The 13,194-nt window shown below is 36.6% G+C and overlaps 1 protein-coding gene across 3 annotated transcripts in view; it reads right to left on the bottom strand.

Annotated features, from left to right (window-relative positions):
* The window catches only part of LOC145720557 (uncharacterized), a 256,382-nt gene that overhangs the window by 206,098 nt on the left and 37,090 nt on the right, over positions 1-13,194 (bottom strand). For 2 of the 3 annotated variants that reach the window (XM_081814499.1, XM_081814498.1), the window contains exon 1: positions 11,130-12,177. The exons of the other annotated variant lie outside the window; for it this stretch is intronic. The gene's annotated coding sequence lies outside the window, so the exon portion shown is untranslated. Of the gene's footprint in view, positions 1-11,129; positions 12,178-13,194 lie in introns of those variants that run through there. 3 annotated transcript variants of the gene reach the window in all.

Here is a 13,194-nt window from a genome sequence, read left to right on the forward strand (position 1 = left end):
TTGTGTTCCCTCTCTCGCTGTGTCTCTCTCTGTCAAATAAATAAAATCTTTAAAAAAATAAAAAATTAAAAAATTAAAAAAGAAGGGACTAAGGGTCTTATAATGAGGTATAATTATAAGGCTAACCACTGGAACACAAATACAAACCTTATGAAACATCAAAGCCCCAGTAAGGAAAAAAGCTAAGAAAACAGACCATACTGTGAAAAGTTAAAAATGCGCACGCACGTGCACACACACACACACACTCACTGTGATTCTGCAATGTACATATATTTCAGGGTAGCAATTTGTCAATATGTATCAAATCTTAAAATATACAATATATTTTGATCTGGAAGTTACACCATAAAAAAGAAATCTTCCAAAATGTATCATGAGAAATGTTCATAAAATTGTATGTATAAAGTTGTTTATTGAATGATCATTTATGATGGTAGAACTTTGGGGTCATCATTACTGCTTCAAATGTGAAATAATTTAACAAATCATGGTCCATCATATAACAGAATAATATGCAACCACTGAAAAGCATGTTTTTGAGAATATTTAATAGCATGGAATCCACTCAAAATGTAATGCTAAATGCAAAACAGCAGCAAAAACTAGAGAATACCATTTTATAGGAAATAACACCATTTTATAGGAAAACAAAACACAAATGAATATATATGTATATACATATATATATGTATATATATATATATAGCTTTTGAAAAGATAGAAAGAAAAATAAACCCAAATGTCAATAATGCTTAACTATGGTTAATGAGAATAAATGTTTATTTTATTCTAAAAATTTTGGAGATTCCTCCTATATGTCATTCATTACATTAAAATTATAAAAAAAATTTGAAATTATCAAATATCTAAATTGTTAATCAAACTAAGGATCTGCCATCTTCTGCAGGGTGAAGCTCTCTACTCTCTCTTTTACGGTGATGGAGTAGATTCCAGAAGAGTTGATGGAAGAGCTAACACAATCAAAATTCACAATTTATTCCCTAAGAAGATATTTCTGGAGCAAAATACTTAGGCACAATTTATTCTCTAGATTTCTGGAATACCTATTGTTCCTGAGATATCCATAGATGTCTAGTTAAAGAAAAAAATTTCTAGCTATATATCATTTTACAAGTATTTTTGCTTCCTCAAAATCAAAACTTTGTTCCTTGCTCCTAGAATCATCATTTAGCCCGGTAACATTTCCTGCAAGACACTGAAATTTGAACATGTATCACTTAACTACATATGACATGGAAATATTTTACCTCCGACAAACTATGTGGTACCTTTACTTAATGGTACCTAATAAAACCCAGGTACTTGGGATAATATCACCAAGACCTTTAAACATTAAAGAAAACAAGAAGAGAAAACACTATTCTCTCTTGTGTGTTTATTTTTTGTTTCGTTTTTATTTATTTATTTTTAAGATTTTATTTATTTATTTGGCAGAGAGAGAGAGTACAAGCCGGGGGATCAGCAGAGGGAGAGGGAGAAGCAGGCTCCCCACTGAGCAGGGAGCCCAATGTGGGGCTCGATCCCAGGACCCTGGGATCATAACTTGAGCCAAAGGCAGACATTTAAATGACTGAACTACCCAAGCACCCTTGTTTTTCTGGTTTTATTGTTGGTTCAGGTCCCTTTTTGTACACTAGGTAAGTTTGCAAGCTATATTAATTATTTTAGGAAGTTGGGTTACTCTTCCTCTTTTTTTTTTTTTTTTTCCTTTCCATTCCTTTGTCTCCTGGGATCATGAAACAGTTAAATCTCCTCCAGAATCATCATATAAAAGCAATGTTCACAGCAGAAGCATCTGCTCATTATTCAATTATGTGGGCACTAGTCAGGGTAGAACTCTGAGCAGACTAAGTAATAGCGGTGGAAGCATAGTGTGGAAAAGCAACCCACAACCTGAACTGCCAGGACACAAAATTACCCTTTGGTCTTGGCACAGAGATTGCCTCCATTTTTTTTTTTTTTTCTATGCTGCTCTTTTTACTTCACACAAAAAAAACATTCAAACTCATTAGTTTACATTACTTTCAGTCGAGGATCTGAAAATATGAAAAGATTAATTTTTAAATGTCTAGATATTCCATCTTCCTCCTAGTTTCCTCATAGCCCACTTTCCCGCCCAAAAAGGAAGAAGAAAGTGCCTGGTATTTAACTGGGCCCGAAATCAGAAGAGCCTGAGTACCACAAGAAAGTCCGCTGTTTTGATATTTTTGGCGAACACCAGGGCTGGATGTTCTAGAAACGTGGCCAAATTTTCAACCCTATTTTGCGAACTAACTTGTGAGGTTCGGAGCATTTGGAAGGAAGCAGATAAGCAGCTCAGCATCAGGTTTTATTTAAATAGAACCCAGACACTAAGGGTCTCTGGGTTCAACAAAGGTGACCTTTTTGCTGCTTGTACAGTCTGCCTGCTTGACTCCATTGACCAGTCAGAGGCAAATTTGCAAGCAGGGCAATTTCCCCACACGAGGCACAGACATAGCACAGAGCCAGAAGAGGATTTCCTGGTGGCTGGATGAGTCTAGTAAACGATTCTCTGGTCACATCTGAACTCCCCATCAGATGTTTGACAAGCCTGCTCTATGCTTGCTTTCTTTGGGAACACAACTGTGAATATGACTTAAATTTTAACTGCAACTTTTCATTAAAGAAGTATATTCTTGTTAGCAGAACACAAAGAAACAAAATAAACAGGAACTCTAGGAGTTTGTAGAGAAAATATTTCATTGATTTTTTTTCTAAATAAAACAACAACAAAAATAATCCCCAAACATTGTGCAAATTATATGTTTAGCTTGAACTGAGGAAAAGAATGAGGTAATCCTTTCATATATAAAAAGGGAAACACAATGTTGAAAGCTGGGTGACTACTTCCAGTGAGTTGAGGATGACTTTTCGGAGACCTATTCCAAACTATCTCCCCATCCATTTTGTCCTCATACCTAACTTCTCATAGAGAAATCATTCAACTTTTTTTTTTTCAGTAACTACTACGTGCTATAAAAACTTCTTTTAAAATGTAATATTTTGAGGGACACCTGGGTGGCTCAGTCAGTTAAGCGTCTGCCTTCAGCTCGGGTCATGATCCCAGGGTTCTGGGATCAAGTCCCACATCGGGCTCCTTGCTCAGCAGGGATCCTGCTTCTCCCTGTCCCTGCTTGTGCTCTCTCTCTCTCAGACACACACAAATCAAATTAAAAAAATTATTTTTAATGTAATAGGGAGACTATTAGGCTGCTAGGTGTTTAACACATTGATTTGGACTTGTTTTTCAGATTAGTTAGCAGAACACTGAGGGAGTGGATGACAGAATAGATGAGGTTTTTATTTATGGGGAATAAGGCTCAGATGCTTTTTAGATCAAGGTGGTTTATTAGCTATAATAAGGGGAGGCATGGTCAAGGAAGGCAAACTTTAGGTTGGCCCTACATTCATATATTTATTTAAGAATGTAAATGTCTTTGAGTTGAGCATACAAAAAAAAATCAAATAAAAGACAGGTAGATTCAAAATAGAGATTCAGATAAAAAACGGATATATTAGCAAAAGACCCAGAGAGTCTTTGGTGAAAGTTAACTGAATATAAAACAAATACAAGTACACTGAATTAAGAGGCAGGAACTGCCAATATTGACTCATACCTGTCCTCTTATATTACTGAATTGTTTACCAAATACTTCCAATCTAGAAAGATGGAGCTGAAGAAAGAAATAAGGGATTAGAAGCCCCATCATAGATATCATGTGCTTCATCTTTTATTGTATTTTCAGTGAAACTAATATAGTTAAAAGACCTTGGGGTTATTGTTACTGTTATTGTTCAAAATATTAATAGCATTTGGGGTGCCTGGGTGGCTCAGTCTGTTGAGCATTTGACTCTTGGTTTCGGCTCAGGTCATGATCTCCAGGTGGTGGGATCGAGCCCCGAGTCAGGCTTCATGCTTAGCAGGAGTCTGCTTGAGACTCTCTCTCTCCTTCTCCCTCTGCCCCTCCCCCCACTCACACTCTCTCTAATAAATAAATAAATAATCCTAAAAAATATCAATAGCATCTAACATAACGGATTACCTTTCTTCCTTCACACAGTATTTTCCCCTTGCTTTCTTTGACACTCCTCTCCCTCAGTTTTCCTTTTACGTCTCTAAATACTGCTTCTCTGATGTTTCTTTTATTTACTGTGCTTCTACCCATGGTAGTGTCCAGGGGTCAATCCTTGGATCCTCTCTCTTCTCTAGGTGATTCCATCTAGTTTCATGACTTCATATAACATCTCTCTGTTGACAACTCACAAGCGGGTCTACAATCCTGATCTCTCCCTAAACACCAGAGATACATATACTATCACCTGTTAGCCATCTCCATGTGAATAACGAAGCCACTGCAAACCCACCTCCTTAAAAACACACTTCAGACTGCCCTCTAACCCCCGTGCCTCCCACAGCCTGCTCCTAAGACCACAGCCACTCCATTCTCCCGTTCTAATTGCTCCGACCAAAAACCGGACAGGTAGCCTTGCCTTCTTTCCCATGGATCTCATAACATCCAGTTTGTCAACAAATCCTGTGGGTTCTACCTTCAAATTTATTCAGAAAATATCCACTTTTCTCTTCCTCCATTACTACCACACTCACACAAAACCGCCGTCGTGTCTTTTTTGGATTTTTTGCAACTAACTCCTAACTGGTTTTCCTGCTTCCGCCTTCCTTCTTAGTCCCGCGCTTCTTAGCAGGCGTAGCCGTTTAAAATTCAAAGTAGATTATGGCATTTCCTGACCTAACTTTTCCAATGACTTCTCATCCTATTTGGAGTAAATGCCAAAGTTCTTCTGCTGTCCTATAAAACCTACAGGATGTGGCTCCCTATCCAACTATCTGAGCTCATCGCCTTGCATTTCCCAACTTCATTTCTCAGCCCCCAGTGTCTACACTAGCCTCTCAGGAACATCTCTAGCCTCAGGGCATTTTCACTCATAGACTGAAACTCCTCCTTCAAATAACTTACTTCCTTTAGGTCTCTGTTTTTCTGTCATATCATCAGAAGGCTTCCTTGACTACTCAATATAAAAATAGACTCTTCTGCTTCTAATTCTAACAAGGTTGCCAGATTAGAGGTGGAAGAGCACAGAGTTAGTTATATTTATAAACAAATATTTCATTTTTTGTATAAATATACTTCAAATATTGCAGAAGACATACTAAAAAAAAAAATCCCAATATTGCTTGGGACCTGCTTATACTAAAAAATTACTTGTTGTTTCTCTGAAATTAATATTTAACTTAATTGCCTGGCAAGTCTAAACCCATCCCAATACTTCCTCTTCTAATATAGTTTTCTCTGTAGTATATATCACCACTTGACTTATCACATCTTTATTTGTTTCTTGTCTGTCTCTTGAATTAGACTGAGGGTAGGGACTTTGTTTTATTCAGTATTTTATCTTATCACCAAGAGCAATGTCTGGCAAGCAAAGATTTGTTGAATGGATGAATGTATGAAAGAATGAATGATTGAATGAATGGAGTGTTGATAATTACTATCTACTATTATTCTCTACTGTACCAGTAGAGCTTGGGGATGTGGTCTATTTGCTCTCCGATGATCTCCCAGTCTTTCTTCTTTATCCCTACCTAGCTCCTACTTGTTCCTGACCAGGAAAGGGCCAGCATCTGAAGGCCTGGTTTGGCAGCTATGGGCTTCTAGGAAAATTCTGCCTTAAGCCTTCCCATTGCACTGTCTTCTTTACCAAACCTCAGCCAGCCTGTTTCAATTTCTCATGCTTGCCTGGTGTTTTACACAGGAACCAAAGAGGCAGAGTAGTTTAGAGATTCTTAGTGGGCTGTGTTTTCGGAAGGAAAAACCCTGTTGGATAGCGAATGTCATTCTGAATTCTTTAGATGTCAGGGCAGAGCTCACAGAAAGTCATTGTTTATGTCTGAAACAAATCTTTATTATGTGATTGAAAATGTTCTCAGTTACTCTAACTTACTTTTATTAAAAAGTTTAATGTGTTTTTATTTCTTCCAGGCAGTAGATAAAAAGGTGTCATACAAATATTGATTTAAAATCCTAACAAGTTTGCCCTCTTTTCTAAATCTTTTTTTTTTTTCCTTTGAAGACAAATATATGCTTTCACGGACTGGTGTGTGTGTGTGTGTGTGTGTGTGTGTGTGTGTGTGTGTGTTAAGACTGTTTTATGTCAGGAAGCAAATCACTGTTCCCTTTATTTTTAGGGAAAAAATATTATTTTCCAGTCCTATATTAACAAATGAAATGTAGCAATGCAGTGTATTACCTAATTTATTGAAATTAGTGTTAACAACTGCCCATCATATCAAAGTGTGCATGAGTTCAACTATATCCCCTGAAAAAAAACCTGCCAAGCAGCAGTTATAACACATGAAATTCTACAGCTTGAAAATTAACTAGAAATAAGATTAAAGTGAGAATATACTTGGTTTAATAGTGTCTGAACCATTTTAAAGGTAAGAAAACATAAGAGTTTGTAGAATGAACATAAAAATCTACTAAAATTCACAAAATTGCTCTAATTCTTAAATTATGAACTCCAAATTTCTCAAATCTCAAACCACAACTAACACTTTAAAGTTAATGATTACAATTTAAAGTGCTAACAATGACATTTTGTGATAAATAATCCATTAATGATCATGTTCTAGATCAACCACTGAAGTGAAAACTCCACTATTTCATTCACGACTTTACAGACAGCCTGTTTCCTTGCCAAATATATTTTCCATAGAGAGCTACCAATATTCTCCAATATGTTTTGTCTGGAAATTTCAAACATAGTTCTTGCCCTTGAGCATGTCTTGCTTTCATTCCTTACTGAGGGCTGTTACTCACTGTCTCTTCGAGCCTCCTGATTAACCTGATCCTCATCCCATCTCTAGGAACATCATTTCACTTCTTAATTTAGAGAAAGTGAAGAATCATCCCTCCAAGTTTCGTTCTACCATGTGTAGGCTTCCATAATCGCTAGGCATGCTTCCCTCTTTCAATTTACTACAGCATATTGTCCTTATAATAAAAAAAATAAAATAAGTGAAAACTTACTAAATAATTATTATGTACCAAGTACTTTTCTATGCAGCTTACAAATAGTAACTCACTGAATCCTAACACAGCCTTCTCTATAGGACCTATTCTTACCCCTATTCCTCACAAGAGTAGACTGAGGCCTAGAGACTGTAATCCAGCCAGAGAATAGCTCCAGAACCCTGGCTCTCACCCACCAGGGCACCTTCCCTGACCTCTGTCTATATGCGTCTCCCCACCTGACTGGGATATCCTTAAGTTCAGTGATTCTTTATTCATAAGAGCATCTCCAGTGTCAGGCATAGTTCTTGCATCATAGTAGGAATTAAATAGTTTCTTGCTAAATTAAATGAAAGGAAGAAAAGAAGGAAGAAAAGGAGGGAGGGAGAATTATCTTTTTTTTTTAACAACTCACTTGTTATGTTAAACCGTCAGCATCTTCTGAGCCCTCACCCATCTATTCTACCAAAGACAGAGAAGCAAACAGACAACAAAACAAAACAAATCTTTAACACAACCAAAGCAAAAAACAGATGAACTAAGTCCTGTTTATGTATAACTCATGTCTTCCAGGATATTGAACACCAGACAAACTGAAATTTAAAGGACTGTTCATTCAGTCAACCACTAATATAATAAATGTTTATTAAATACATATTTAGCTACCCAATTCCCAGAGGCTTACTGTGTTCTATTTCTTTCTTGCTTTCTTTCTTTCTTTCTTTCTTTCTTTGGAGGTAAAAAGTCATCTTCTAACATATAATTTACTTATTAATTATATTAATAGTTACTTATCTGTGTCACCCTTCTGGAATGTAGTAAGGTCCACTATTTTGCTTTATTCCCTGGAGCATCCTGAGCATGTACAACCATGTCTGACACAGCTTAGAGATTCAACAGATACTTATTAAATAAATGGATCAGTGTTGGAAAAAAAAAGCATAAAGCTGAAGAGAATATAGTGTATTTAGTAATGAAAAGTAATTGTCAGGATTGGGGTCAAACTGGACACTTTCAGGAAAATGTACATTCAAGAGTCATTGAGAAATTTGAATGATATTGCCAACAACCAAATAGGTAATACAAGAAAAGAGAAAGTTTGGCAGGAAAAACTGGGAGTTAAATTTTGATAAGGTTTAATTTGAGTTGCACATAGAACATCCATATGAATTCAAATAGGCAACCAAAAATTCCTAGCTACCTAAGAATTACTTGTATGCAAAGCCATAAGGATCAAAGTATTCAATACCTCATGATGAAAGCCAATATTTGTGATTGAATTCAGAGTTGATTTCTTGCTTTTTAGCCTTCTGTTGCAAAAACATAAATAGGTTGGAGTACAAGACTGAAATCAAAAATAAAATAAAATATAGTCTTTAGAACTTAGTGTGTATATGTGTGTGTGTGTGTGTGTTCATCTGGTTAACAGTAAGATATTTGGACAAATGATTTGAAGTGCCCTTCATTTTACTGATAGGAAGATTGAAAGGAGCTGGTTAATGACAACTATTTTGTCCTATACTTTAGGATTAAGTTCATTAACTGAGAAATGGAAAGACTAGTATTGCAAGAAAGAAAAGATTGGTGAAATAGGTCCTATAATGAAGAGAATTATGGAATCTAGGAGCACAAGTGAAAATTTAAATTTTGGCAAGGAAGAGGGAAAACAGAGATGAGAGCAAATATATAGAAGTCCTTAAAGGAACAGAAAAAAATTAATGGAGCACAATTTTATGATATTGATATTTATGATTTTATGATATTGATATTTATGATATTCTAGGACAAATATGAGACAAGCGTATTAGCCAGGGTTCTCCAGAGAAGCATTCTCATATTTCCATTTGTGTACATCTATATCTATATATTTCTAGGATAAAGTATACAGATATTTCTAGGTAGAATATACAGAAGTGTATCTTACCCTATATCAAGAATTTTATTTTAAGGAATTGGCTCACATGATTTTAAGGGCTGGGAAGTCCAAAAGCCACAGGGTAGGCTAGAAGGCTAGAAACTCGGGCAGGAATTGATGCAGCAGTATTGAGACAGAATTTCTTTTTCTTCTTCAGGAAATCTCAGTTTTTGCTTTTAAGGCCTTCAACTTATTAGATGAGGCCCATCCATATTATCAAGGATAATCTGCTTTACTCAAAGTCAACTGATTATAGATGTTAACCACAGTCTAGCAATATCTAGATTTGGTTTTGATTAAATGACTAGGTACCATAGTCTCACCAAGTAGACACATAAAATGAACCATCACAGAAAGATTATATTCAATGTTCAGGTTGAACAAGAAGGCAAAGAATACAGCTGGTCCAAAGTAGCTCCCAGTATACATCTTCCCATTTGTTTAGGAAGGTAGAGGAGGGAAGAATGTAAGAGTGGGAGACAGGACAAGACACTGAGAAGACAATGGCCTAGTTAGCGTGCAAAGCAGGACATAGGCATATACCAAGAAGCTCACTGGGCCAGGAACCAGAACACCTGGTTCTCAACTTTGCATTTAGCAGTTATTTTAATTTGGTCATATGTGACACCATTTCTCTGAGCCTGAATGGAAATATTAATACCTCTTTCACCTGCACGGAGAGATAATTTTTCAAGTCAAATGAAATAATGAATGTGAAAGACCTTAAAATATATTCGTCTTTATAGATACACACCTATTATTTCTATTATTGCCACTATAAAAATTTTATGAGCTGAAGTCTATGTTACTCCAATAGACATGTAGCTGAGTGAACATAGGAATCAAGAGATATAGCAAATTTAACATTGAATGGAGATTGTCACCAAATACCACTGTCCACTTTATGTTGCCTATTTTGTTCCCTCAGTCCTATCTGTTGGAGCTGCACACTTAGAGACAACTGTTGCTATAATAAAGCATCAATATCCTGTTTAAAGTCAAACTGTGATGTGAGTGAATATGTATTGCTTTTGCTAGGTTATGGTGATCAATATGGAATTAAAATCTACAAGTTCAAATGAGACTTAGAGTTATTCTCTGAGTGACGATTTAGCAACAAAGACTGTGGAGTATTTAATCAAAAGGTGATTCATAGTTTTAATCCTATGTTATTATCCCTTCTTCTAGCTTTAGGAATGTTTCAGTAATCAAAATGTCTACATGGAAGACAAATAATTTGAAAGTCTTGAGTTATTGGATGTTCACAAATTATATAAGCAAACTGCATTTAAGCATAATTAATAGCATATATTGTATTGTGATTAATGGGTTGAGGGAACAGCAGAAGAAAAATCTTTTCTTTTTTTCCCAATAAAAAGGGAAATATTTATGTGTGTATACCTTTTACTTTAACAAATTTGTGGATTAAGAAAAAGCATTATCATTACTATGAAAATGGGAACACAGTTTCCAAGTCCAAATGAAGGGCATCAGCAATGAGGATTAAAATCTGTATAAACCTTACATAACAAAACAATAATCCAAGATAAAAGTTATGAAAATATGCATGCTAGCAAGCAATTGTGCTTTGACCAGCAGAGAAATTATTTCATAATAAACAGTTCCTTTAAATAACTATATTGTTAATACATTTGAATATTTATTTACAGATGATTCTTTGGTATAAAAGCTGGAAGATATACCTGGTGAGATGCTAAAGAGTTAGAAGACTATGCCAACTGAAGTTTTATAACAAAATAATGATATAGTATTCCTGAAATTGAGATGTAAATCAATGAACAAATTATTGTTTAGAATAATTTGAATTACTCATAAAATTTCAGAAATCTCTTAATTGGGTAAAGCAAACTCTGTGTACCTATATTGATCCAACAGAAATCTTCCTTAACTTGGGTTCTTCCAAAAAGCAGCCTCCTGAGAAGGGTCTGAGGGAAGATCCTTAATTTTGGGAAATTCCCCCCAAAGAACAACTAAGGGTGGGGACTGGAGAAAGCAAAACAGAAGAGGGGGGAAGAAAAGTAGCATTGAACTGATTACCATGGTGGATATTGGGGCTCAGGGCTTTGGGGGACCCTGAGAGAAATCATGTAGAATGAGTTCATCATGGGATTGCTTACCTGAGCAATCGGTTCCCATTCCCTATTAGTCAAAGATCCCTTGAGGATGTGACTTGCCTACCCTTCCAGATGTTCACAAGCCCAGCCTTTTACTCTGAGGTTGTAGAGAAGCCCTAGGGCAGAAAACAAGATTCAGGATTCAGTTGACACTAGATACACCCAGGTGCACCTGACTGGATGTCACAGCAATGGCAAGTAGGTATGCTGTTAGAGGATGGGAGAGAGGGCACAATGTCTGTAAGATGTTTCCCTTCTTCAAATATTATTGACACAGTTTAAAGTCAACCTGGATGGCAATAGGATTTAGAAGAGCCCCCTTTTTTCCCAGAGAGATCTACTCCAGTGTTTTCAGCAGAGTTAGGTAAAAAGATTCACAGAACTTGAGATGAAAAGATCTTGGAAGTCTTCCTGTCAAGGCATCAGCTCTTCTATATTATGAAAAAGAAGCTCCTAGATGTTTTACTACCACATGACTCAGAGCAGGACAAGACCTAAGTCTTTTTTTTTTTTTTTTCTAAATTAGAGCTTTCTGGTTTTTATTTCAATCATTTGTTCGTCAATAATATTGAATGCATAATTCCACAAACTGCATACCTGTTTCTGTTTGTCTGTCTCAAGTTATAATGGTGTCATTAGAATTTTTTTAGCATCTACTACTACTACTGACAGAACCAATAAAGAAATATGAATTCAGTTTTGCCTCAGGATACATAGGGAGCTGAAGTCTATGTTACTCCAATAGACATGTAGCTGAGTGAACATAGGAATCAAGAGATATAGCAAATTTAACATTGAATGGAGATTGTCACCAAATAACACTGTCCACTTTATGTTGCCTATTTTGTTCCCTCAGTCCTATCTGTTGGAGCTGCACACTTAGAGACAACTGTTGCTATAATAAAGCATCAATATCCCGTTTAAAGTCAAACTGTGTTGTGAGTAAATAGGGTTGTCTAAGGAGAGGATATAGAGGGCAAAGAAGAAGGTGACACAACTTGCCCAGGAAACTGCAGTATTGAAATTATAAGGAAGAGGTAAAGGCTAAAAAATCAAACCAGTATCATGGTATGAAAACGAAGATAGGAGAATGTTTCAAGATGGAGGAAAATAGGGCGCCTGGGTGGCTCAGATGGTTAAGCGTCTGCCTTCGGTTCAGGTCATGATCCCAGGGTCCTGGGATCGAGTCCCACATCGGGCTCCCGGCTCAGCGGGAGCCTGCTTCTCCCTCTGACCCTCTCCCCTCTCTCCCCTCTCATGCTGTTTCTCTCTCGCTCGCTCTCTAAAAAATAAATAAAATCTAAAAAAAAAAAAAGATGGAGGAAAATAAAAATGCAACTAATAATATTAGTTTATTATTATCATCCCATCATAAACAAATATGTATTGACTCTTTTCTGCTCTCTTCTTTTTCGCACCATCATTCCAATACAAACTCTCATTCTCTTTCTTAGACTACTATAGCAATCTCCTATCAAAAGTATTCATTTACAGTCAGTGTGGTTTCCCACACCACAGCCAGAATATTCTTTCCAAAATGCAAATGCAAAATGCTGTATTTATCCCTTGGTCCTTTCCCCTTTCTCCTGATTAAAATGTCAGTGATGGCCCATTGCATTTAGTGTGAAGGCTAAAATCCACAGCCTGGCCTCTGCCTGCTTCTCACAGCTCACATTTCCTCATCCTCAGGGCTAGGTCGTTGCTCATTCTTCCTGTCCCTCATCCTCCTCCAGGCAAGAACTCCTACTGTTCATTTCAATCTCAGTTCAGTTCTGATTTCCTCTGAGGGGTAATCCCTGACCTCCCTCATTAGGCAATACTCATAATACTTTCTTCTTCTCCTTTAAAACACTTATGCCGGGGCGCCTGGGTGGCTCAGTCGGTTAAGCGTCTGCCTTCGGCTCAGGTCATGATCCCAGGGTCCTGGGATCGAGCCCCACATTGGGCTCCCTGCTCGGTGGGGACTCTGCTTCTCCTTCTTCCTCTGCCTGCCTCTCTGCCTATTTGTTCTCTCTCTCTCTGTCAAATAAATAAATAAAATCTTTAAAAAAATAAAATAAAACACTTA

The sequence above is a fragment of the Leptonychotes weddellii genome, chromosome 3, assembly GCF_054177405.1.
Source record: "Leptonychotes weddellii isolate Sample4059 chromosome 3, ASM5417740v2, whole genome shotgun sequence".
NCBI classification, from domain to species: domain Eukaryota; kingdom Metazoa; phylum Chordata; class Mammalia; order Carnivora; family Phocidae; genus Leptonychotes; species Leptonychotes weddellii.